Below are 27,132 nucleotides of genomic sequence, written 5' to 3' on the forward strand. Positions count from 1 at the left end.
ATGGAAGGAGTAGGGATGAAGAGGAGGACTGTAAATGCAGTGTTGAACATTAGCAAGAGGAGGATAATGACATGGAGAATGGTAGATGTTAGTAATGGGCATGTGGATAGGCCTATATAGACAAATGAAATGAATGTCAAAGGAAAGGAAATTGCTAAATTACAATAGTTAAGAAAGGATCTCAATCTAATGATGAGTATCAAAGAGTTTGTCTATTTCTCCTATCCCAGTATTTGGGGGAGCATGAAAGAAGGCACACACGGTTTTTGGGTAAGTAGCCAGGGAGAAGACATTCTCTGAAAGGAGTCAGGTTCCTCCAGAACATGGAACATGTATGAAAAAATGGAACATGTAGGAGAAGATGTGTTCTATTATGATGGTAAATGTCCTAATAATAGAAGGATTTAATGTGAGAAAAAAGTCACTAAACTCTTCAAACTCTTTGCGCCATTATTTCCATTATCAGTCATGCATACTGGGGAGGTCAAACAGAAAAAAAATATATATATCCATTATTTAACAATACCACTTTTTATGGTTGTCAAAAATTAGAAACAAAGACAATTCATATCAACCACAGAATCACTGAACAAATTATGGTATATAAAAAAAATAAATAAATAATAAAATAGAAGAATACATTGGTCCATAAGAAACTATTAACTCATAGAAGTTGGAAAAACACAGAATGACATATAAATTGACTTAGAGTGATGTGTATAAAACCACCACAATTTTAGCACAAATATGTAATAATTAACCACCACATATGAATGTGATAGAATAAATACAATTGTGCTATAAAAAAAATGATACTCAGGACAGTTTCAGAAAAAACCTGGGAGGGCCTAAATGAGCTCATGAAAAGTAAAGTGAGCTGAGAGAAATTAATGTTATACTATTATGTTAATAATTAATTATTAATTTATGATTTTCCCTTTACCTTTTATTTCTGTTAAAACTCAACTCCAAAAAAGGTTAGTCAGTCTCTGAAGGGCATGACTAAGTAAATGATCAATCCTAGCCTTCAAGGCACATGCTTAACTAGGTTGGGTGGACCCTACCCAACTGGGAAACCTGATTTCTGTTTAGACTATAAACAGAATGAAGTCTAGGTGAGCCTTTGTCTGAGGGAAGAACCCTTTGTCCTGAATCCCCTCCTTTAGATTTTAGCTCAACCCAGCTCACGGAGGAGAAAACTAGCCAGAGAGGTCCAGAAGGAAATGGCTTCCCTGCCCAGATGCTTGGAGGCTGCTGAGTCTCATGATCAAACCGTGTTCTCAGCAGGGCAGCTGAAGACTTTCAGGCTACCACATCCTTAAAAGTCCATCAATCAGGATTGATTTTTACTCGTCAGGGCAGTTCCCTTTCAGAAGGTATTTAAGGTGTTTCAGGGTCTCCCTTTGGTTACCAAAAGAAACAACTCATCATCAATTTATTGATTTGCCAGCTAGCCTAATTAATAAATTGATTATTAATTACCCAGAAACTCTGTCTCTTGGGGTTTCATTTGTCACAGAGTAGAAACAAGAACATTGTACACATTAACATCAATGCTATAATGATGATCAACTGAAAAACTTAGTTACTTTGATCAGGACAATGATCTAAGACAATTCAAAAAGACCCATGATGAAAAAAAAAATACAATCTACCTCTAGAAGAGAACTGATTAACTCTGAATGCAAACTGAAGCATACTCTTCCAATTTCTTTATTTTCTGGCTTTTTTCTCCCTTACCCTCTGCCCCAACTTGGCTAATATGGAAACACGTTTGGAATGACTTCACATGTGTATTTCATATCATATTATTCGATTTTTCAATAGATTTGGAAGTGGCAGGAGAAAGTGAAAGAATTTGGAATTCAAATTTGTTTTTAAATGTATGTTAAAAAAGTTTTTTAAAGAAAAGAAAAAAAATAAAGTAGTATCTACTCAAAAAAAGAATTAACAACCATTCAAAAGATGAGAACACATAGCTTTCAAAAGAATTGTATGTTATTAATAACCTTATAAAAACTGTTTCAAATTTTTTTAATACCAGAGAAATTCAGTCCAAAGATTCCACTAGCAGGCATGTATACCAAGGAGGTAAAGAGAAGGAAAAAAAGGTCAAATGAATATTAAAATAAATATAGTAGTGCTGTGTGTGTGTGTGTGTGTGTGTGTGTGTGTGTGTGTGTGTGTGAAATGGCAAGTTACTGGGAACAAAGTAGGTGTTCATCAATTGAGGAATTAAGGAATAAATTGTGTTACATGAATGTAATGAAATATTATTACACCAAAATACTTAGCAAATATGAAGAATATAAAGAATGAGAATACATCTCTTTAATTGATGCAGAATAAAAAGTGGGCAAGTAAGTACTAAGCACCGTGGTACAAAATATAAACAGCAACAACATCAACAAAAATAACTAAATGCACTGAAATTATATTGGTCATGTTTAACCCTAGAGAAAAATTGAGACAATTAACCTTTTCCCCTTTTTCACAAAGACAGAGAGCTATAGGTATAGAATACTTCATATACTGTCAGACATGGTTGATTAATTAGTTTCCCAGAACTGTTTTTTTCTTCTTTCTTTGTAATTTTTATTAAAAAACAAACAGTAATATGTTTTAAAATAAAGATGATATTAAAAAGGAGGTCAATAAAATATTTTTGAAATAATGTTTGAAAAAAGTGCATAATAAGCAATATTCCTTTCAATTGCGGAGAAAAGAAAACAGGAAAAAGAACACATAATGACTGCAATAATGTTGAAAAAAGAGCTCAAAAAAAATAAAACCAGTTGAACTCATATCAATGGAAATGATTCATTTCTGCCTTGGAGAATAATGAAATACTTTCCCTCCTTTTGATAAAAAGGTATATATCTATAGCAGTTAAAGGCTGCATAGACTGTCAAATGGGTTGTTTTATCTGTAGATTTTGCTTCTTTGGCAAAAGGGAAGGCTCCATGTAGGGGAATGGGATATATATCAGGAAAATATTGTGATATAAAAATCAAAAGACATCTGTAACATTTTTTAAAATCCCCCCCACCCTTTACCTCAACATAATAGATAGTATTTGCTCTGTCATTCTTTGTTGTTTTTTTTTCCCCAAAACTTTTCTAAGCATAATAGTAATCTGTCCCCACCCCTCAATTTCCCCACATATCAACCATCACTCCCATCTGGGAACTTCCCCAATTATGATAACATTGAACTTTATGCATCCTTGTTATTTTCTACATACTCTCTGCTCTTCTCAGCAAATTTCACACAATATTCCCAAAATGATTTTGTTATTCTACTTAATTCAGCTAACATTTGTATAAAAGGCAACTAGGTGACATGGGGGATTGAGTGTTGGGCTTGGAGTCAGGGACATCAGGATTCAAATCTTGTCTCAGATGTTTACTTAGCTATGAGACTCCAGGCAAATCACTTAACCTCTCAGCCTCAGTTTCCTCATCTGTAAAATGAGGATAGTATATAGCAACTATGTCTTAGTGATTTTGCAAAGATCAAAGGAGATAAAACATGGAAAATGCTTTGCAAACCTTAAGATGCTACATATGCTGGTTTTTATTATTATTGTTGGTAATTATTATTATAGTCTACAGTTTGCAGGATACTTCGGTACTGAGAGAGATACAAAATATAGGTAAGTTATGATCCTGTCTTGCAATTAGTTTAATAGGAGGATATGACACATATATAAGTAATATGTATATATGTTTATGCACATGTGCATTATGATATATACATTATTTTGTATATGTCTTACAAAATAATTGCATGATGAAAATAAAAACTAAGGATGATATGGGTATATAAGGGGAAATGGACTTTACCATCTGAGAATTGCCATTTGAATTGAATTTTAAAAGATATGTAGGAATTTAGCAAGTAGAATGAGGAGAAAATATTCTAAAAATAAGAAACACAGAAACTAGTAGTGGGAGAAAATACTTAGCCAACAGTCATCCAATAAATGTTTAAGCACCACTACGAGCCAAGCACTATGCTGAGTGTGAAAGATACAAAGAGGCAAAATTCAATCCCTGCCCTCAAGGAGCTCACAAACTCCTATACATACTGGACAGAATTTTCTGTCAGTTATTTTGTTGTGCTGTTTAATTCAATGTCGTTTTCTCTGAATGAGTATTTCCTCTGGTTAATCTGGTAAAAGAAATATCAGTGATAACTCATGAATTAAATTTTGGAGTGGATTTTGATGTTAAGAATGACACGAACATGAGATAGCTTATCTGAGACTCCACAATTGATGAAGGTCTGGGCTATGAGCTAGCTAGCTATCTCAGCAGGGTATCACTTAAATGATAGTGTACTCCTAAAATTAAACAATATTAAACATAGAAAGACTGCTGTTTTCATTTCAAGAATTCACATAATCAGCCTGCCTGTTCTTTTCCCTAAGTTGTCTTTGCAATGGCAAGGTTGCCCTCATGTGTGCCCAGCCTTTCTGAGTCTATGTGCAGGTTGCATTTGTTAATTTGACTTTTCATTGGCCTAGTGGAGATGGATGGCTGATTCCTCCCTCATGTTTTTCCATTATCAATATGCTTATGCATTCCTGCAGCCAGGGAGCCTACATTCTTGCATGTAGCTAGGTGGGTTTTGTCCTCTTTCTGTTATCCTAGAAGGATTAGAATGTTGGGCTACCCAAGAGGTGCCAGGAGAAAGTGGCAGATTCTCTTGTCATATTTAACCTATAGCAGTTTAAAGAGAATAGAAGGTAAATGGAATGTGTGTCCTGCCAAAGACTATGAAAGTGCTTGTGAGGCTTTAACCACAGATGATTTGATGATGGTGATTTATTTTAATGAGATCCATATGACTGCATCCCTTTGCCACCTGGGATATTTATCTCTTATGTAACTGTCTCCTATTCTGCCTTCCTCCAATGATTTCTCAGGCAAAGTGATTGCCCTGCTTTTTAAACAATCTGAAGGGAAAAGGAAAGGCTTCACTGATCGCTGAAGGCAAGGCAATAGCTGGTATTATGATAACAGTCGTATACCTGTCATCCAGGCCTAGTTTGGTGGGCTGGGAGAAAAAGTCAGTATTTTTCAGCCAATCATAGAATTCCCTTTGCTCTCCTCTCTCCCTCACTGATGGTGGAACATGGCATGGATTCGCTTAACTCAGACAGTCGTACTACTCATACTTTTGAAAAAGAGCAGCATTGTATCAAGCAGACCAGTGAAAGCAGATTTAGGCAGGCTGAATATAATTATTCCAATCTGCTTTAGACCCAAGCATCAAGACTGTATGCTTCTCCTTTTTGTTCTTAACTTCACTGACTGTTACATGGCACATATTCAGCTATGGCAAAGTAGGGAAAAAATTTGTTGATAGATGGAGAGTATTTTATTCTTTTATTAAAAACTTTGAAAATCAATGAAATCAAATTGGCTTAGTCACAGTTTACATTAATTAATTACAAGGAATAAAAGATCAGAACACTATTTCAGTGGAGCAGAAGAGCTTGCTTCTGCTACACGTTCCCTATGTGACCTTGGGCATTTCACAACGTTCTCTGTATTATCTTTATCTATAAAATGAGACATTTGTTTAGGCCTCTAAAGTACTTCCCATCTTTGTGTCTTGGTAAATTACTATAAGTGGGTTTCTTGGGGGGCTTTTGGGGGGGTTTTTTGGTGAGGCATTTAGGGTAAAGTGACTTGCTCAGGGTCACACAGCTAGTTAAGTGTCAAGTGTCTGGCCTGAGGCTGCATTTGAACTTGAGTCCTCCTGACTCCAGGCCTGGTGATCTACCCACTGCACCACCTAGTTGCCCCTATAAGCATTCTTCGTACTTATAGTCTCATTTATTTTCTTCTTATGATTGTAGTCAATATGTACTCTTCTAGGTCTGATTTTTTTTCTCTTGTTTTACATTATTTCATAAAAGTCTTCACAGATTTCTACTTATTTCTCACATGTGCACTTTTACAGCCCCCAAACTTTTCATAATAGGAAAAATCCACCTTTTTCATTCAAATATCTTAGTGGTATTACTATGTGTCAGCAAGATACATAGAATAGTGGCATATAATGCCATTGCCTCTGAAGAGATGAAGATGTGCATCTCACAGAGAGGAACGCAAAGGCACATGGTGGCTGCAACATATAACCAACATTCAACTGCAAATAAGACTACTAATGAGGGATGTCATCAAGGACTTTTGTGACAGAAAGAGAAGAGAAGCTGATGATTTGGCAAGAATAAAGGACAGCAGGTGGACTACTATAGCACTGCATTGGTACCCTTGCAATGCTAAGAGAAAGTAAGGAAGTCCAGTATGTGAAGAAGAGTCATAATGGATAGATAAGCATGGATGAATTGCAATCCACATTGCTGGAAAGAATGACAATAGATTAAGAGAAAGAATCATTTAAGTATATCAAATAAAAGAGGTGAGAGTAGAAGAAGAATTTCTAAAATGAATATATTATTAGGGGGCAGGGCCAAGATAGCAGAGTGAAAGCACTGACTTGCTTGAGCTCTCCCCCAAACCCCTCCAAATACTCATAAAAAATGGCTCTAAACAAATTCTGAAGCAGCAGGACTCACAAAAAGACAGAGTGAAACAAATTTCCAGCCCAAGACAACCTGGATGATTGATCAGAAAGGTGTATTGCACCAGGCCGGGAGCACAGCACAGCATGGCATGGGCACACAGGCCACAGCAAACCTGGAGCAGGCCTCAGAGGACTGAATCGCGGGCAGCCATGGAGATTTCCAGACTCCTCAATCCACTAATGCCAAAGACAACTTAAAAGGTCAATGGGAAAAGTATTTTTCTGCAGTGCTTAGAGAGGAAGGCAGGGTTTCAGCTCCATTCCCCAAGGGTGTGGACCGGGGGAGGCGGGGGCAGCTGCTTCCCGAGCTTCTGGTCCACAGACTGAGGGGGAATCCAGTGGCTGATCAGAGAGGGATTGCAGGGATCTCTGCCAGTGCTGAAGCAGGAATCTCTTCCTTTGCCCGTGATTGGATCTGGGTCACAGTTCTGGATGTCGGTGCTGGGATGAGGAGGAGTGCTGGCTTGGTGGAGCTTGTAGTGGCTGTGAAGAGAAACCCCTCCTCACAGTTATGGGACAGAAAGGAGTACTTGTGGTCACAGGCCAGGAAAGGAGTAAACACCTCGCTTCTTATCATACAACCTTGGAAGAACTGAAAATTTACAGAGTCCTGCAAGTATCTCTGAAAACAGCTATACAAACCCCTGAAGCTTGGGACAGTACACTCTCCACCTTGGAAGCAGACTCTTACCTTAATAAAGAGTTTAAAACTCAAGTAATTGTCTGGGATCATGAGCAAGCAGTGCAAAAAGAATAAGACTATATTATCGTACTTTGGTGAAAAAGAAGATCAAAATATACAACCAGAAGAAGACAACAAAGTCAAAGCTCCTACATCCAAAGCCTCCAAGAAAAATATGAATCAGTCCCAGGCCTTGGAAGAGCTCAAAAGGGATTTTGAGAAGCAAGTAAGGGAAGTAGAGGAAAAACTGGGAAGAGAAATGAGAGTGACGCAAGAAAATCATGAAAAACAAGTCAACAGCTTGCTAAAGGAGACCCAAAAAATACTGAAGAAAATAACACCTTAAAAAATAGCCTAACCCAAATGGCAAAAGAGGCCCAAAAAGCCAATGAGGAAGAAAATGCTCTAAAAAGAAAAATTGGCCAAATGGAAAAGGAAGTCCAAAAGATTACTGAAGAAAATACTTCCTTAAAAATTAGAATAGAGCAATTGGAAGCTAGTGACTTTATGAGAAATCAAGACACTGTAAAACAAATCCAAAAGAATGAAAAATTAGAAAACAATGTGAAATATCTCATTGGAAAAACAACTGACCTGGAAAATAGATTCAGGAGAGAATTTAAAAATTATTGGACTATCTGAAAACCATGATCAAAAAAAGAGCCTAGACATCATCTTTCAAGAAATTATCAAGGAAAACTGCCCTGATATAGTAGAACCAGAGGGCAAAATAGAAATTGAAAGAATCCACAGATCTCCTCCTGAAAGAGATCCCCAAAGGAAAACTCCTAGGAACAGTATAGCCAAATTTCAGAGTTCCCTGGTCAAGGAGAAAATATTACAAGCTGCCAGAAGAAAACAATTCAAGTACTGTGGAAACACAATCAGGATAACACAAGATTTAGCAGCTTCTACATTAAAGGACCACAGGGCATGGAATATAATATTCCATAGGGCAAAGGAGATAGGATTACAACCAAGAATCACCTACCCAGCAAAACTGAGTATAATCCTTCAGGGGGTAAAATGGTCATTCAGTGAAACAGAGGACTTTCAAGCATTCCTGATGAAAAGACCAGAGCTGAATAGAAAATTTCAAATACAGGACTCAAGTGGAACATGAAGAAGTAAACAGGAAAGAGAAATCATAAGAGACTTATTAAGATTGAACTGTTTAGATAGATAGATAGATAGATAGATAGATAGATAGATAGATAGAGGGCACAGGGTGAGTTGAAGATGAAGGGGTCATATCTGGAGAATAAAATTAAGGGATGAAAGAGGATCATACTCAGAGAAGAAGAAAGGGAGAGGTAGAATGAGGTAAATTATCTCACAAAAAAAAGTCTCTCACAGTAGAGGGGAAACAGGGGAAGGTGAGAGGGAATGAGTTAATCTCACTCTCATAGGATTTGGCTTAAGGAGGGGATAACATACACATTCAATTGGGTATGGAAATCTGTCTTACCCTACAGAAAAATAGGGGGAGAAGGGGACAAGAGAGCAGGGAGATGATAGAGAGCAGGGCAGATTGGGAAAGGGGGTAATTAGAAGCAAATACTTCTGAGGAGGGACAGGGTCAAAAGAAAAAATAGAATAAATGGGAGGGCAGGATAGGATTAGGGGAAATAGAGTTAGTTTTTCACAACATGTCTACTATGGAAGTGTTTTGAATAACTGCACATGTACAACCTATATTGAGTTGCTTGCCTTTTCAATGAGAGTGGGTGGGGAGGGAGGAGGAGAGAAAATTTGAAACCTAAAGTTTTAAAAACATATGTTTAAAAAACTGTTTTCACATGCTACTGGGAAATAAGAAATACAGGAAATGGGGTACAGAAATCTATCCTGCTCTACAGGAAAATAGAAGGGGAAGGGGATAGGGGGGAAATAGAAGAGAAGACAGACATGGGGAAGGGATATTCAGAATGCATGCCATTTTGTGGTGGAGGGAGGGGTGAGATGGGGTGAAAATTTGGAACTCAAAAACTTGTGGAAGTGAATGTTGAAAACTAAAAATAAATAAATTTATATTAAAAAATAAAAATAAAATGGGAATAATGCTAAAAATGAATATATTATTAGTATTTACTGTAAATAGTATTATTCAAGAACAAAATGACTTCTGGGGGTGATTCTCTAGCAGCCAAGGAAACATATTTTGTTGAATGATATTCTTTTTTCTTGTTATTGCTCCAAACCAGGAAAAATAACTCTGAATCATCCTTATCCATTCACTCTATTCACTCAAGAGTTCTCTATGTTCTAGGTTTCAGAGAGACATGTTCTACATTTACAAAAGGTTTCTAGGTAAAGCATTCTGTTTGCATTTGATCAGTAGAGTGGGGAAATGCCTTTTTTTTGTTATTATCTTTCTCTCTTTCTCTGTCCCTTTTATGGACAGAATGTTTTATCCCACTGGTAGGGATTTACCATCAGTTACCTAGCTATAATGATACTTAAATACTGCCTTCTTTGCTAAACAGGAATAGGATAATGAAGAACAAATGATTGAAAATTTAAAACATTCCTTATGACTTCATTGGGTCATCATCATTTTTGTCTCACACTTATAAAGCTTACAGTCTATAAAGCATTTCCTCACTATAATCCTGTGAAGCAGTTAGATGGTTCTGGTGAACTCAGCCTTAAGTGCTATTGTTGAAAAGCACTCAGATACTTAATTAAGATTTAGCCTTGAGCCAAGGAAAATACCCACATTCAGTAGTTAAATCAAGGTTTATTAGCAAAAGATACTTAACAGGAACATATACACTTCAGCCACACAATCCCTTTTGGGCCCCCCAACTCCTGTTCTCTACAGGGTGAACACCATGATGGCATGTGTCTTCAGAGGATGGTGGCAAGCCTAAACAAGCTTAAATAACCCTGTCTTGGCAACAGGAGCTTGAGAGTGTTAACATTAAGGCAAGCTGCTCTTTGGGCAGCAGTGATATTACCTGGAGAAATTCTTGGGATCCAGCTTCTAGAAGGAGGCGACCCAAATAAATATCTGTGGATGGAGACTTTCAAAGTCTCAAATAATATGGGCCTTAACCTAATTGACTTTGGGCATTATAGAATAATCCAAATAATAGATAGTCTTTGCAAAGTATTCCAGTGAGGTCTCTAGTAAAGTTATGTTACAAACAAGGCAATCAGAATATAAAATGTAATAGCCAATCAATACAGAAGTATGTCAAATAAATTGTAGATAATCACAGTTGAGGTAAAGTGGGAATTACATTAAATTTCATATGCCTTTGAACAGGGAAATAGAGTTTTTTGGACCAGATATAGGGCATGTATAAGGGGAAAAAAGAGCAAGTGAGTCCTAGAATTGGTAAGACCGGGATGAGTATTGATGAGTAGAAACAGGCTAAGTCAAGTAAACAGAAGACAGTCTGTCAAAAATGAATCTTGTAAGTCCCAGATGCCTATGCTAGCCAGGTCCCTTGGACTGCTCTAGGTATGCAGCAAAATTCCCTATATTGCAGGAAATTGAGTTCAGAAATGTTAAATTACTTGCTTGAGGGTAGAGACAGCTAAAAATCCTTGTAGTCTAAGTCCAATTTTGATACAGTTCCCTCTACAATCTACTATCACCCATTATTGTCCTGTTAAGAGCTGGTGTTCACAAAACGGAGCATTTTGGAAGGAGAATTTTAGGAGGCAGAAGGAAACTGAGGATGACTAAAGGGAAAATTTGCAGAGAGGGTATTGGAGAGATAGGAATTCCCTCTTCATTCTTATATCAGCAACCACATCAAGCCTAGTGTAAAAGGATCTTAAGAACTAAATGGCTTTAAAAGTTAAGTTTTTTTTACCCTAAAACATTTCCTGAGATCACTGGGTTGTTGTTGCTGTTGTTGTTGCTGCTGCTGCTGCTTCTTTAATGTCTAATCCAAACAGTTAGAACTGAATTGAGATTCAGTTATCTTTTGTGTCAACTGACCTTGAAGACTCTTGCTTTTAGTCTCCATCTGAAATTAGGTAGAACAATTGCCCATCATGCTCTATTGCCTTGATCTCAGCATCTAATCTGCATCAGGGTTAGTTGCTATATAGGGGAACTCCTAGGGACACTGAGCTCTACAGGCTTTTTCTTGATGTGAAGCACAGTATAGTGGCAAGAGGAGTCTGTCTATGGGATCACAGAACCAGATCCTATTTCTGTCACTTACTACCAATACAACCTTAATCTCTCTGGGCCTCTCATCTATAAAAAGATAGACTCCAACTAGATTGTAGTTATGTGGTACAGTGCATAGAGTATGGAGACTGCAATCAGGAAGATCTGAGTTCAAATCCAACATTAGATATTACTATGTGACCTTAGGCAAGTCATTTAACCTCAGTTTCCTCAACTGTAAAATGAGGATCATAATAGCACTTACCTCCAAGGGTTGTTGTGAGTATCGAATGAGATAATATTTGCAAAAGCACTTAGCACAGTGCCTGGTACATAGTAGATGCTTAATAAATGGCTGTTTCATTCCTTTATTCTCAGGTCACCTTACTTTTAATTCTTCAATCTTATTATAAACATTCAAGAGAAGAACCTGGGATTGTGTTTATCCTGCATGCCAGTAAATATTATGGAGAGCTAATCATATAAGACACTTGCCTTCTCCATCCACTATATCATATGCCATATAGAAACATCAGTGTGGATGTGCATATAATCATTACAGGCCAGATGATGCAGTTTATCTAGTGGGAAATTTAGAATCTCTTATAGACAGAATCAAAACGCATATTAGTTTCTGCAATTTGATTTATCCAGTAGAACATATAACTTGTCAAGATAAATCATTTCTAACAATAGGTAATAAATGAAAAAAGAGACAGAATTTGGCTACACAAAACCAGCTCATTTCAAAGAAGTTCCTGCAAATTTTTACTTTTCTTTAAATACCTAGCACTTACACCAATGGATAGCACACAGGAAGTACTTAATAAATGCTAGGTAATTGACTGAAGAAAACTATTGATTGATCGAATATTCAATTTTCCATGGTGTCACATATATAACTTAAGTATCTTTCCCAGGCTTAGCTTATACTATGTTATGTAATTTTAGGAGTTGGGATTTGATCTCTCTGAGTTTTGATTCATTGAAATGACCTCAATATTTTAATCATGTGTGCTTTTATCAATGGAGTTATTTTTCTACTCACTCAGTTTACAACCTGTCTAGATTTGGGAAGTGGTCTATGAGAGTTACCGTGGCCAATAAATTAACCATTCAAACTGTTAATGCTTTGCTCTAAACCTAGTATATGTAGTATGGGTTATATTGGATGAGTCATCAGTCCTTATGTTTGAGGATGATCCATACTACTCATAAAGGTCAAGAATGTGGATGTGGCCACTAGCCTGGTGTCCAAGAAAATCAAAAAATCACCAGGTCTGGAGCCAACTCTTTAGGGCTGTTGAGCTGATTTTAAAATTTTCAGTGTGAGAATTTACATTTCAGGAATTGGCAAATCTACAAATCAAGGTTTGATTTATTGTTTTCTTAGTTATCTAGACTTAAGAAAGCGATAGAGAAAATGTGCAGATTAAATTTAAAAGTGCATTTGTGGTAAGGCAATAGATCCAAAAGGAGAAATCAGCAATTCATGGCAGATTGTTAATAACTTCCATTAAGAAGTCAGACAACAACTAAGTCATCCTAGATGATAAATTCCTTAAACCAACTGATCTCTAATATAACACACACCCACCCACCCCAATGCTTTGAGCAGAAGAACACTAGAAAACGTTTGTTAGCTTCTGGGGATAGTGGCTGATAGAGAAGCTGATTCTAAATAAAAGAAGTGTTTGTAAATACTCCTACATTGGAGGGCATGACTATGGACTATTTGAGGACTGCTAAAGGTCAAGAGAAGTATAAACCATGTAAAATCGCCATGGTCATTGTCTTAATATATGTTAATTTCTTTGATCCTGTGGTTATGAGGTAAAGGCTGTATCCAATTAAGCTATTCTTGTTTGATGGACTTCATTTTACTGTGCTCAGGTGCTCAGGGTCTATTCAAGAATACCACAAAAGGAGGACTGCAGGCTTTTGCAGTAGGCTGAAGCTCAAACCCAGAGTTTAATTGAATAAACCACAATGACAATAGCCCTTGATTAAAAAAATGTCACCCCATAAAGCAAAAGCTCTAGAGATAAAGATAAAAGCTTTCTGAGGACCACAGCAAGCTTGACCTTTCCTAACTCCCTGGAGTTAGATGGAGCTCATCACTGTTTAGTTGAACATGGAGCATAGGGGAATGCTTGTACCAGCTTGAATCATTTGTCAATTGTTAAATTTTAATATTTATTCCCTGGAAAATGACAAATGCTACAAATCATAGCTTGATTTATTGCTTTGTTGATTTTCCTAAGAAAGTGAAAGAGAAAATGTTAATGCAGATTAAGTATATACATATATGTGTGTATATGTATGTTTGTATATTTCCTGCAGAGCTGTTTTTTTATTTTATTTTTGTTACATTTTAACTTCTAAACTATTTCCCTCCCACCTTCACATTTATTCTTTGAACAATATTGCTGTCACTGTATATAACATTCTCTTGGTTCTGATCATTTCATTCTTCATTATTTCATGCAAGTTTTTCCATGTTTTTCTAAAATCAACCTGCTCATCATTTTTTATAGCACAGTAATATTCTGTCAGAATCATATACCACAACTCGTTTAGCCATTCCCCAAGTGATGGACATCCTCTCAATTTCCATTTTGTAGCCACCTCAAAGAGAGCTACTATAAATATTTTAGAACATATAGGTTCTTTTCCTTTTTCCCTGATCACCTTGGTAAATATACCTACTTAGTGGTAGTGCTGAGTCAAAGGGTATACAGTTTTGTTATCCTTTGGGCACAATTTCTGATTGCTCTCCAAAATGTTTGCATCAGTTCAGAGTTCCACCGACAGCATATTAGTGTTCCAATTTTTCCACATCCCCTCCAATATTTGTTTCCCCTTCTCTCATTTTAGACCATCAGATAGGTGAAAGAAGATACCTCAAAGTTGTTTTACTTTGCATTTATCTAGTCAATAATGATTTAGAGCATTTTTTTTTCACATGACTACACATATCTCTGATTTCTTCATGGAAAAACTGCCTGTTCATATCCTTTGACCATTTATCAGTTGGGGATGACTTACATTTTTATAAATTTGACAAAATTTTCTATATATTTGAGATATGAGATGTTTATCTGAGAAACTGTCTATAATCTGCCATCTGATTTTGTCTTATGGGTAAGTTCATTCCATTCACATTCAAAATTATAATTACTAATTGTGTATTATCCCCATCTTATTTTCCCTCACTTTTTATCCTATCACTTCTCAGACATCTTATTTACTTCTGACTACTGCCTCCCTAATCTGTACTCCTTCTCCCTTATCTTATCCCTTCACCAACCTATTTCTCTGTAACTTAAAAAAAAATTATACCCTTCTAGATGTATATGTTATTCCCTCTTTAACCTAGTTTTGATGGGGATAAGATTCTAGCACTACCAGGCCTTCACACCCTCCAAACTTCCACTGTCACAGCTCTTCTATTCACACTTAATTTGTAAGAGATAATTACTCCATTTTACCTCTTCCAACCCAGTATTGTTTTTCAAGACCATTTCATCAAACTCAACTCAGCCCCAAGCCTTCTATAGTGTACATTCTTCCAAACTACCATAGTAATAACATTCTTGAGGGCAAAGTCAAGATGGCTGAGTAAAAGCAGTGGCTTGCTTGAGCTCTCCCCCAAATGCCTCCAAATAACAATAAAAATGGGTCTAAACAAATTCAAGAGCAGCAGAACCCACAAAAAGAGTGAAACAAATTTCCAGCCTGAGACAACCTGGATGATTGATTAGAAAAAGTCTATTATGCTGGGCCGAGAGAGAAACTTCAGAGCAATTTTCCTTAATTTCTTAAAGTACAGTGTCTAGACCCCTTTTAATCATAACTTTTAGGTATTCCAACAATTGTTATATGTCTCTCCTCATCTGTTTTCCAGGTCAGTTGTTTTTCTAATATGTTTCATATTCTTTTCTATTTTTTTCATTCTTTTGATTTTACTTTATTATTGATTGGTGTCTTATGAAGTCATTAGCTTCCCCTTGCCCACTTCTAAGTTTTAAGGAGTTATTTTTTTCTGTAAACTGTTGGATCTCCTTTTTGAATTGATTGACTTTCTTTCTATAATTTTCTTGCATTATTCATTTTTTTTCCTAATTTTTCCTCAACCTCAACCTAACTTTTCCTCAAATCTTATTTTATTTTTAAAGTCTTTTTCAAAGCTCTTCCAAGAATTATTTTGATGCTTGTGAGAATTTTTTTTCAGTGGAAGTAGCTGTTTTGACCTCATTGTCTTCTTCTAAGTCTGAACCCTAATCTTCTCTATCACAACAGCAGCTCTTATGGTTGGGTTCTTTTTTTTTTTTTTTGCTTACTCATTTTCCTTTTAGCAGCTTATTTCTTGGCTGTTAACTTTATGTCAGAGTCAGACTCTAGTCCTAAAGTGTGGAGGATAATGTCTTAAACCTCAGATTTTTCATGCTGTTGCTTTCTGAGCTCTATCTGGGGGCCTGAACTCAGATACTGCTCTCCACCCCTGAGCCTTGACCAGGACCCCCAACAAAGCTGTAGCTGCAAATGTTCTTATTGCCTGTGCTCCCTCTGGTGGTTGCAAGCTTCAGCTCACTTCTCTTCCCTGGAATTGATATCAGGGACTTTGCTCTCCTGAGAGTAACCACAGTCAGCAGGGCCTTGACCCTATGCAATCACCCTCATGAATGGGTCCTTGCTGACATAGCCACAGCCTTGGACTGCATCTGGTCAGTCCATCTGGACCCCTTGTCCAGTGCCAGTGGAAGGCCTTGCAAAACTTCCCTTAATCAGCTGACTCCCCTCACTGTCCATGGGGTCAAAGTTCCTGAAGCTGATGCTGGCATTAGTGCTCCTGGTCTTGTTATTTGTTGATTAAGTGGTATATGCCAGGAGGTATCTGCACTTTAATCAGGTCAGACCACCATCTCAGAATGTCAGGCCTTTCCTAATATCTGCCTAAGTTTTCTTATGCTAGAAAACTGCTTTACACCAACTTTTAATTATTTCTGCTGCTCTAAAATTCCCTTTGAGACATTATACAAATTATTTGTGGGGAAATTTAGGAAAGTAGGGTAATTTCCTGCCTTATTCAGTCATCTTACCAGAATCCCCTCACAGAGCAAATTGTTGACAGAATGTTTCCAGCATGATACTGGCAATAAAACTTCTGTGCATGAACTGTTCCATTTTGTTTTTTGTATTTCTAGTGTTTGTCACAAAGCATGGCACACTGTAGGCACTTAATAAATGCTTGTTGTTTGATTGATTGACATCTCCTTCTTTTTGTCTAATGAAATCAGGCCAATGAAGTGCCACCATTAGCTAGGCTATTCCATAAATGATCACAAAGACCATCACCAGGATCACTGTGGTAAGCCTAACAGTTTGGTAAGACCTTTCAGAATTCATGTTCCCAGACATATCCTTTGAGAATTTGAAGTTACTTCTACATCCCAATGAGTAACAAAAGTGTGACAACATTGGAAAAGTCATTGAAAATGTAATCAAAATTATGGTGGACATTTCCTTGCTTTGCCTTGATTATTAGAGGCAGTTAAATGGTATAGTGGATGGAGTGCTGGGCCTGGGTTGAGGACTAATCCAGCTTCAGATACTTACTAACTGTGTGACCTTGGGAAATCACTTATTCTCTTCCTGCCTCAGTTACTTCAACTGCAAAATGGAAATAATAATAGCACCTACCTCCCAGGGTTGTTTAAAAGATGAAATGATATATTATTTGTAAGGCATTTAGCACTATGCCTGACATATAGTAGGCATTTAATGACAATTTATACTTTGCCCATGATTATCTTACTTTTTAGTCATCAGCTTTATAAGTGAAGCTATTAATTTTTTTTCATTTATAATAAATTAGGGATTGTGTTATATGACTGCCTCAGTGGGTACATGTCAACACGCTAAAGAAAGAAGAGTGGGGAGAAAGTCCATGCAAGTAGTTAGCACCAATGGAATAGCTGTGATTCAATCATTACAATATCTCCTATCCCCATGGAAACTCTTAATACACCATTTTACAACTCATTCTGAGCCATTTTTATATATTTATAAATTTAGAGATAGTAATGGGACAATTTCAAGGAAAATGGTTTTACAAATGACCTTTAAACATAAATGAAAAAAGTCACTCCTTTTTATCTGTCTTGAAATCCTTCTTAGCAATGAATATCATTCTTGGAGTGCAAATACAAATTAAATGTATGAAGACCTCCACGCTGTAGAACTCCATTTGAAATTCAGGGAGCTGAAAAATAGTAATTAATATTCTATATGCTGAAATATTCATTTATTTCAACACAAAACTCAATGAAGAGCTCAACCTATCTATAGGTTTTAATGAAGAAATGTCTGCTGTATTTACATGCCTTGTTACCATCTACTTCTGTATGAAAAGTTACCAATTCCTCAGGAAATAATTAGAAACCAGAAATAATGACAAATAAGTAATTCTAAATGAATCATGGAATCATAAACCTTGAAGGGATATCAAGTACAATCCTAGCCTCTAGGCAGTGAAAAACAAAACTAATCAAGACTTGACAGTTGTGTATCTAATGTTTAAAGATGCTCAGGATTAGATATGTCACATTCTCCTTTGATAGGTTGAATCACCTCTTTCATGTTTTCATTCAAACATTCATTATGCTAATCACTATGAATCAGGACATTCTGATTCAAGGTTTTAGTTCCAGCTATATTGTCCACTTACTCTATGACCTTGGCCCAGTCATTTAATATTTCTACATTTCAGTTTTCTTATCTGTAAAACCAGAATACTGATTCCACTTATCTACCAGGGCAGTGGTGAGGATAAAATAACTCACATGAATATAAGGAAGAAACTCACAAGGCCATTTTCCATGAGTACAAAGAGATAAAACAGCCACAAGAGATGTTGCACAAACACTAACAAACTAACCAAGAGGTAGAGGAGGTGACAGAGACCACAGTGCGGCGAAAACTTCACAGATACTGTGAAACCAACACAATTGTCAAAGCAATAGGATCTGGAATAGAATTTTGGAAATTTACAAAATGCAGGGACTTGAATTCCATTTTCCCATCCTAGGCTCTGGCATAATGAATCTTTAAATGTCATCATCATCACCAGCATCATGATCATCACCACCACCTTGCTATATGCCAGGCACTGTGCTAAGCACTTTACGATTATTATCTTATTTGTTCCTGATGGCAACACTGTGAGGTCATACTATCATTATACTCATTTTACAGATTAGGAAGGGCAGCTAGGTGGCATGGTGAATAGAGTACTGGCCCTGGAGTCAGGAAGACTCATCTTCTTGAGTTCAAATCTGGCCTTCCTAGCTATGCGACTTTTAAGCAAGTCACTAAACCCTGTTTGCCTCACTTTTCTCATCTACAAAATGAGCTGGAGAAGGAAATGACAAATCAGTCTAGTATCTTTGCCAAGACAACACCAAATAAGGCCACAAAGAGTCTGGCAGGACTGAAAAACAACTGAAGAACAACAAATAGATTCGGACTGAAACAAACAAGAGCTTATATGACTTGCCCAGAGTCACACAGTCAGTAAGTATCTGAGGCTGGATTTGAACTCAGGTGTTCCTGACTTGGTGGTCTATCCTGGTAGTGACTACATACTTAGCCATAGACTATAAATAGGTAATAAATACTTTCAGTAAAGGAAAAAGTATTAAACGAATGAATGAACAAATGGATGAATAAGCAGATAAATAAATGGTGAAAAAAATGAAGGGAGAATGAAGGAAGGGGAAAAATTAAAATTATAAAGGAGGAAGGAGTATAAAAAGGAAAAGTTTTACCCACTATCAAGTAAGTAGAAGAGAGAAGAAAATGTACTGCAATATACTCAATTTCTGATTTTGATTTGCTGCCTTTTATTTACCCTGGACAACTTATCTCATTAGCTTTTTTGGTTTCCTACAACCTGATTGTGACTATTACCTCTCAATCCTCTTGACACAAGATGTTTTGAAGAAAAGACAATACATTGTAGTGCCTTTCAATGCCATCCCATTAGTAGCCACTTAGTAGTTGGGTTGACACTGTTTGCAGCCTGCCCTGAAGCTCACCTCAAATAGGGGTGGTATGAGCCCAGATAGGTAATAACAATAATGACGGCTAGTACTTACATGATACTTTAAGTGTTGCAAAGTGGTACATGTGTGTGCGCTTGCGTGTATGTATGTATGTCAACACATAGTATATGTGTATGTGATCTCCTTGAATTCTCACAGCCACCCTGCTATTTGTGTATTATTAATTATTCTCACCATTTGACAGATTAAGTAATTGAGACTGAGAGATATTAAATGACTTGCCCAGTCTCACACAGCTAATTAAGTGTCTGATGAGGAATTTGAACTCAGGTCTTCCTGACTCTGTGTCCAGTGTTCTTACCCACTGCACAATTTAGTTGTCTCACTGGGTAGAAATGTGATAGCCATGGATCATGCCCAATAACACTTAACTCTCAACTATATATGTTTTTATCATAAGTTGGGAAAGGGAAATATGCTTACTCACTATAGATCATGCCCAGAGTAATACTCTCGACAAGTTTATATAAACCTTTTGCACTATCTACAGATTATTGAAGTATTCTTTTTGTATAAGTAGGATTATAGGACTTAGAGCTCTATGGTACCTCAAAAATGATGTGATGAGGGAACTGAAGCTCACAGATTTGCCTTAAATATCACAGGTATTAATAGCTGTGCTGTATAGTAGGTGGAGGGCTGAACTTGGATCCAAGAAGATCCAGATTCAAATCCTGCCTCAGAATCTTACCAGCTCTATGACCCTGGGCACATCTCTTGACCGTGTTAGGCCTCTATTTTCTCATATATAAGATGAGGGAACTGGACTCAATGACCTCTAATATTTTTCCCAGCTCTATGTCTACAATATTATGTCCGTGCTACATAGTTCATCCCTGTCATCAATCAATTAATCAATACAAATTTATTAAGTACTTCTTATATACCAAACACAGTACTTAATACTAAGGATATGAAAACAAAAGGGGGAAATAAATAAATAAAAAACTTTCTGTTCTTTATACTAAGAAGGATAACATCATGTCCAAATATACAGATTCACAAGCCACATATGAAGCAGATAAAATATAGCCTTGAATGGAAAAGGTTCTAGCAGTTGAAGAGAATAGGAAAAGTTTCCCGCAAAATTTGACACTGATTCTTACAGGACCCAAGGGATTGCAGGCAGAAGCATGGAGAGAGAGAACAAAGGCATAAAGATGGGCAATGGAGTGTAAGGTGATGAGGAAACTGAGGCTCAAGATTTGTCTAAAGTATCACAGGTAGTAATCAGCAGAGTCAGGATTTCTCTTCTGATCCTAAGTCCTGTGTTCTTTCCACTCTACCACATTAATGTCACATAAGTTTATGCTGGGTGACACAATGGATAGAGAGCTGGGCTTGAGGTCAAGAAAACCTGAGTTCAAATCTAGCCTCAGATACTTAACTAGCTATGTAAGCTATGGAAAATCATTTAACTTCTTTGTGCCTCAGTTTCTTCAATTGTAAAATAAAAATACTAATTGTACCTACCTTCCAGAGTTGTTATGAGATTGAAATGAGATTATATTTGTAAAGTTTAGCTTTGTGCCTGGTACATAATAGGTACTTAATAAATGTTCCTTTCCTTTTTTCTCTTTATACTTGGGATGATTAAGTTTTTTCTAGCCACTGTTATCTAGAAAACAGGTAAGTGTACAAAAAATCTTTTTCATAGTTCTCTTTAAAGAGCCAAATTATTCTAAAGTCTAGTTAAGCAGAAACTGTGTAGAGGAAGTTGAGTGTTAACTTTTCATTTCATTCTTTATTTCTTGGCAGACTATAGAAAGTGATTACAATTCAGTAAGAGAAGCTTTGGTGCAGCTGTGAATCACTGTTTTAACAGGCCAGAGTACCAAAGCTAACCTTAGTCCCAAATATTGCACTTTACAGTTTTCTTGCCACCCTTTGTAGGTTATGACCTCTCCCACATCTTTCTTGTGCTTCACATAAAGGCCAAAAACAAAAACAAACCAACAAACACATTGAAATCCCTGCATCACTTTATTTTTAATATCAGAGGACACCGTACTTATGATAAGAAAGAGGTGCTATCTACATTCATTCATTCATTCATTCCCACTGGAAATTTCATTTGCTTCACTGGAATTGATTCATTTCTATTCCTCTAAGGAGGAAATGATATGTTTTAAATATCTAATCCCCAAATAAAAATTGAATAAGACTGACAATGTTTGAAAGATTCACTGCTGTGGATTTTCTGTAAAAGCTTTTGGCCATGTCAAATGGAATTAAACGCTTATTTTCTTAAGCATCATAGCTTATTTCTCTGACTGGTAAAGTCCCTATCTGAAACACTGGGGCTACTTCTTGATGGGGAGGATGGATCAGGATACTACTCTTCTTTTTTCTTCCCAAGAAAGACTGAAACCGTCACACTCTCACTTAGTAGCCAGTCATAAACCCTGAACAAACTATCCTACTTCCATATTTGTTAACTAAAAAGAAAGACAAGCTATATCACTTCAACTGTGCCAAAAGTGTTTTGTGAGGCACCATGAATAAGCAAAGAATTTGAGATTTCATGATGACCTAAGAATGGTCTCCTTTACTATTTTGCAAATAAATCCTTTGTAAGTGTAAGAGGCAGAGAGAAGATTAATGATTTATTCAAAGTCACACAGCTGTGAGAATCAGACATGTTATATGAATGAAGATCTTCCTGGATTAACTCAAGCCAGTATGCCAAATTAACTATTAAAGGCACTACAAGGGAAAGAAAGAAAAGAAGGAAAGAATGAAAGAAGAGAAAGAGAGAGGGGAAGAAAGAGAAGGAAAGAGAGTGAGGAAAGAAAGGAAGGGAGGAAGGAAGGAAGGAAGGAAGGAAGGAAGGAAGGAATGAAGGAAGGAAGGAAGGAAGGAAGAAAGGAAGGAAGGAAGGAAGGAAGGAAAGAAAAAAAGAAAGAAAATAAGCGAAAGATGCTGCCTTTGTTCTTAGAAAGCTTGTTACTCTGAGAAGGCAGCAACTGTGTGTCCAGGAATACTTCTTTTTTTTTTAATTTTATTAATTTATTTTGATGTATCAACAATCACTTCCATATGCTTCTGAGTTGAAAATTTTTCTCCCGCTTCCTCCCTCCCACCCTCCTCAAGACAGCGCACAATCTGATATAGGCTTTACATTTACATACCCATTAAACATATTTTCACATTAGTGAAGTTGTAAGTAAAAATTAAAACCAATAGGAGGAACCACCAGAAAGATGAAACAAAACTCAACAGAAGATAAAAATAAGTGATAGAGATGTGACTTCCATAGTTCTTTCTTTGGATGTGGACAGCATTTTCCACCCCAAGGCCTCTGGAGATGTCTTAGATCCTTGTAATGCTAAGAAGAGCTCCGTTTAACAATATTAGTCATTGCATAATGTGGCTGTTATTGTGTACAAGGTCCTCTTGGTTCTGCTCACTTCACTCAGCATCAGACCATATAAGTCTTCCCAGGTTTTTCTGAAGTCAGCCTGTTCATCATTTCTTATAGCACAATAATATCCCATTACATTCATATACCACAACTTGCTCAGCCATTCCCCAATTCATGGGCATCCTCTCAATTTCCAATTCTTTGCCACCACAAAAAGAGCTGCTATGAATATTTTTGTACATGTGGGTCCTTTTCCCATTTGTTTGATCTCTTTGGGATATAGCCCTAGAAGTGCTATTGCTGGATCAAAGGGCATGCACATTTTTATAGCCCTTTGGGCATAGTTCCAAACTGTTCTCCAAAATGGTTGGATCATTTCACAACTCCACCAACAATGTATTAGTGTCCCAATTTTCCCACATCTTCTCCAACATTTATCATTTTCCTGTTTTGTCATGTTGTCCAATCTGATAGGTGTGATGTGGTTTTGATTTGCATTTCTCTAATCAGTAACGATCTAGAGCATTTTTTCATATGACTATAGATGGCTTTAATTTCTTCATCTGAGAAGTGTCTGTTCATATCCTTTGACCATTTATCAATTTGGGAATGGCTTGTAGTCTTATAAATTTGCCTTAATTCTCTATATATTTTAGAAATGAGGTCCTTATTAGAGAGACTGGATGTAAAAAATCTTCCCAATTTTCTACCTTCCTTCCTTCTAATCTTAGTAGCATTGGCTTTGTTTGTGCAAAAAACTTTTCAATTTAATGTAATCAAAATTATCCATTTTGCTTTTTGTAATGTTCTCTGTCTCCTGCTTGGTCATGAATTCATCTGTTATCCATAGATCTGATAGATAAACTATTCCTTGTTCTCCCAGTTTACTTATGGTATCAGCCTTTATATCTAAGTCATGAACCCATTTTGACTTTATTTTGGTATATGGTGTGAGATTTGGGTCTATGCCTAGTTTCTGCCATACTCTTTTCCAGTTTTCCCAGCAGTTTTTTTCAAAGAGTAGGTTCTTATCCCAGAAGCTGGGGTCTTTGGGTTTATCAAATAATAGATTACTATAGTCATTGACTACTGTGTCTTGCATATTTAACCTATTCCACTGATCCACCTCCCTATTTCTTAGCCAGTACCAAGCAGTTTTGATGATTGCTGCTTTATAATACAATTTAAGATCTGGAATTGCTAGGCCACCTTCCCCTGCATTTCTTTCATTAGTTCCTTTGATATTCTGGACCTTTTGTTTTTCCAAATGAATCTTGTTATTATTTTTTCTAACTCTATAAAATAATTTTTGGTAGTTTGATTGGTATGGCACTGAATAAGTAAATTAGCTTAGGTAGGATTGTCATTTTTATTATATTAGCTCGGCCTACCCATGAGCAACTGATGTTTTTCCAATTATTTATCTGATTTTATTTGTGTGAAAAGTGTTTTGTAATTGTGTTCATAGAGTTCCTGGGTTTGTTTCAGGAGGTAGACTCCAAATATTTTAATGTCTACAGTAAGTTTAAATGGATTTCTCTTTCTATCTCTTGCTGTTGGGCTTTGTTGGTAATATATAGAAATGCTGATGATTTATGTGGGTTTATTTTATAGCCTGCAACTTTGCTAAAGTTCTTTATTATTTCAAGTAGTTTTTTACTTGATTCTCTAGGATTCTGTAAGTATATCATCATGTCATCTGCAAAGAGTAATAGCTTTGGTTTTTTTTTTTTTGCCTATTCTAATACCTTCACTTTCTTTTTCTTCTTTTATTGGTAAAGCTAAGGTTTCCAGTACAATATTGAATAACAGTGATGATAATGGACATCCTTGTTTCACCCCCAATCTTATTGGAAATGCTTCTAGCCTGTCCCCATTACATACAATGCTTGCTGACAGTTTTAGATAGATGCTATTTATTATTTTAAGGAAGACTCCATTTATACCTATGCTTTCTAGTGTTTTTAATAGGAATGGGTGTTGTATTTTATCAAAAGCTTTTTCTGCATCTATTGAGATGATCATGTGGTTTCTGTTGGTTTTGTTGTTGATATGCTCAATTATGCTGATAGTTTTCCTAATATTGAACCAACCCTGAATTCCTGGTATAAATCCTACCTGTCCAGGAATAATTCAACAAATAGTTGTTGAATGCCCACTCAATTCACATATCTCACATTTTTATAGTGCTCTAAGATTTACAAAGCACTTTCTTCAAACAACATTATAAAGTAGTCAGAACTTATCACATTTTACTCATTGAATGAATGAATGAATGAATGAATGAATGAATGAATGAATGATCTGTGATCCAAGGTAGTTCAAGAAGCCAGGACAATCAGATGCCACACTGGGAGGCATACTCTTCAGAATGAAGGAAGAGAGAATTCTGCTGTTTTCTGTCCCAGTCAGATGACATCTGGAGCAATGTGCCATCACATTTTAATATGGACGCTGATAAGCTGAAGCATGAGCAGATTAATGATGACATTGGATTCCATCCACATATGAAGATTAATTGAAAGGAGTGGAGAAGCTGAGCCCAGAAGAAGAGAAGACTAAGGGGAAACTAACACAACTGCTGCCTTTAAGCATTTACCACTCATTACATGGAACAAGAGTTGAATTTGCTTTCTCTGGACCCATTGTGCAAAATTAGGAACAATGTTAGAAACTAAAAATTAGACAATTCTAGCTCATTCTCAGGAAAGAATTTCCTAAAAATAAATTCTGTAGGGAAACAGAATGATCTTTAATAGGAGATTATGGGTTCCCCATTCCTGAAGACCACCAAGTGGATGATGGAATGATCTCGTCCCAGGTTGGAAGAATGGATTTTCCCTAAAGTCCTGAATGGCCTAGGTATCTCTGAGGCAATCTATCCAAATCTGCAATCTCAGAAAGTGTTATAATTCTGAGTTAACAGACAAGGACATTGAGCCTCTGAGAGGTTGCAACCTGCCCGAAATCACTATATTGATGGTATTGTTATGCATGGTGTCTTATCCATAGTGGAAAACACAAAATTGAATAAAACATGACATACCCCTTGCCCTTCTGAAATTTACAATCTATTAGTGGAAATTTAATATGCACAGAAATTCTTATGATAAATGGCTTTTTGGAGAGGGAGAAACAAAGATGCAGATACTTTTAGAAGAGAAAGGACACTTCTATCTGGGATGATTTCATGGAGAATGAAGAATTTGACCTGAGTCTTGAAGGATGGCCAGGATTTTGATAGGAAAACATCAGTGAGGGAGGTGTAGGGGAGGATAAGATATTCCAAACAAATGATAAAGCCTAAATAAAGCTATGAAGCTGGGAAAGCACATGAAGTAAGTTAGAAGATAATGAGTTTGGCTAGAGCAGAATATTTACAAGGCAAATTTTTGTTGGCCTGGGTTGTTAGAGTGAATATATATTCCAATCAATAGGCAACTGAAAATTTTTGAATAAGGAGTGACTGTGATTTCTTTACTATAAAAAACTCTTAGTGAGGAAACTCCCCCTACAATGCAGATATGCAATTGTTCTTCAATTTGTAGTCTTAGAAATTTATCTAAGACACAGAAAGTAAAATAAATTATTGAGAATCACACTGCCAATATGTGTCAGAGTTGCAACTTGAACCCAGCTACTCCTGGTTCTGATAATAGCTCTCTATTTTTACATCACGTTGCCTAGAAGATTACCCAGGAAATAATGTAGGGGATGAAATAGAGACAGGGAGATTAGTTAGGATATAAAGATAGTCCAGGTAAGGGGAAAGACTTGTCCCTGGCCAACATGTTTAGTCCTGGATGACTGTGCTCATCTGCACCAGAGTGACAAGATGAGGAATAAACACTACTAAAAAGAGGAGAGGGTCCGTGTGATCCCACAGCTACAAAAACATATATGAAATTCATTCAACTGTCCATTTTCACAGCAGCATAAAATTTGAGCACTATCTTCCATAGGAAAACAACTCAAAACGAGTTCCCCTTACTTCTTACCTTTGTTATCTCTTTTTGGCTTGCCTTATACTGAACTCTGTTCTTCCATGAATGGTAATATAGCAAGCACTCAATGTATTTGCAAACATGATTTCCCCCTCAATTCTAAATAGGCCTTCAACTTTGCACTGAAAATTGCTACATTGGAGAGTTTGTTGGGAAATGCTTCTTTAAAATTTTATTACTGAATTACAGACACTCTGAGCATCAAAATTCTATGGAGCTTTAGG

Source organism: Phascolarctos cinereus, unplaced genomic scaffold (assembly GCF_003287225.1).
Source record: "Phascolarctos cinereus isolate Bilbo 61053 unplaced genomic scaffold, phaCin_HiC Scaffold_726;HRSCAF=1367, whole genome shotgun sequence".
In the NCBI taxonomy this organism is placed as follows: domain Eukaryota; kingdom Metazoa; phylum Chordata; class Mammalia; order Diprotodontia; family Phascolarctidae; genus Phascolarctos; species Phascolarctos cinereus.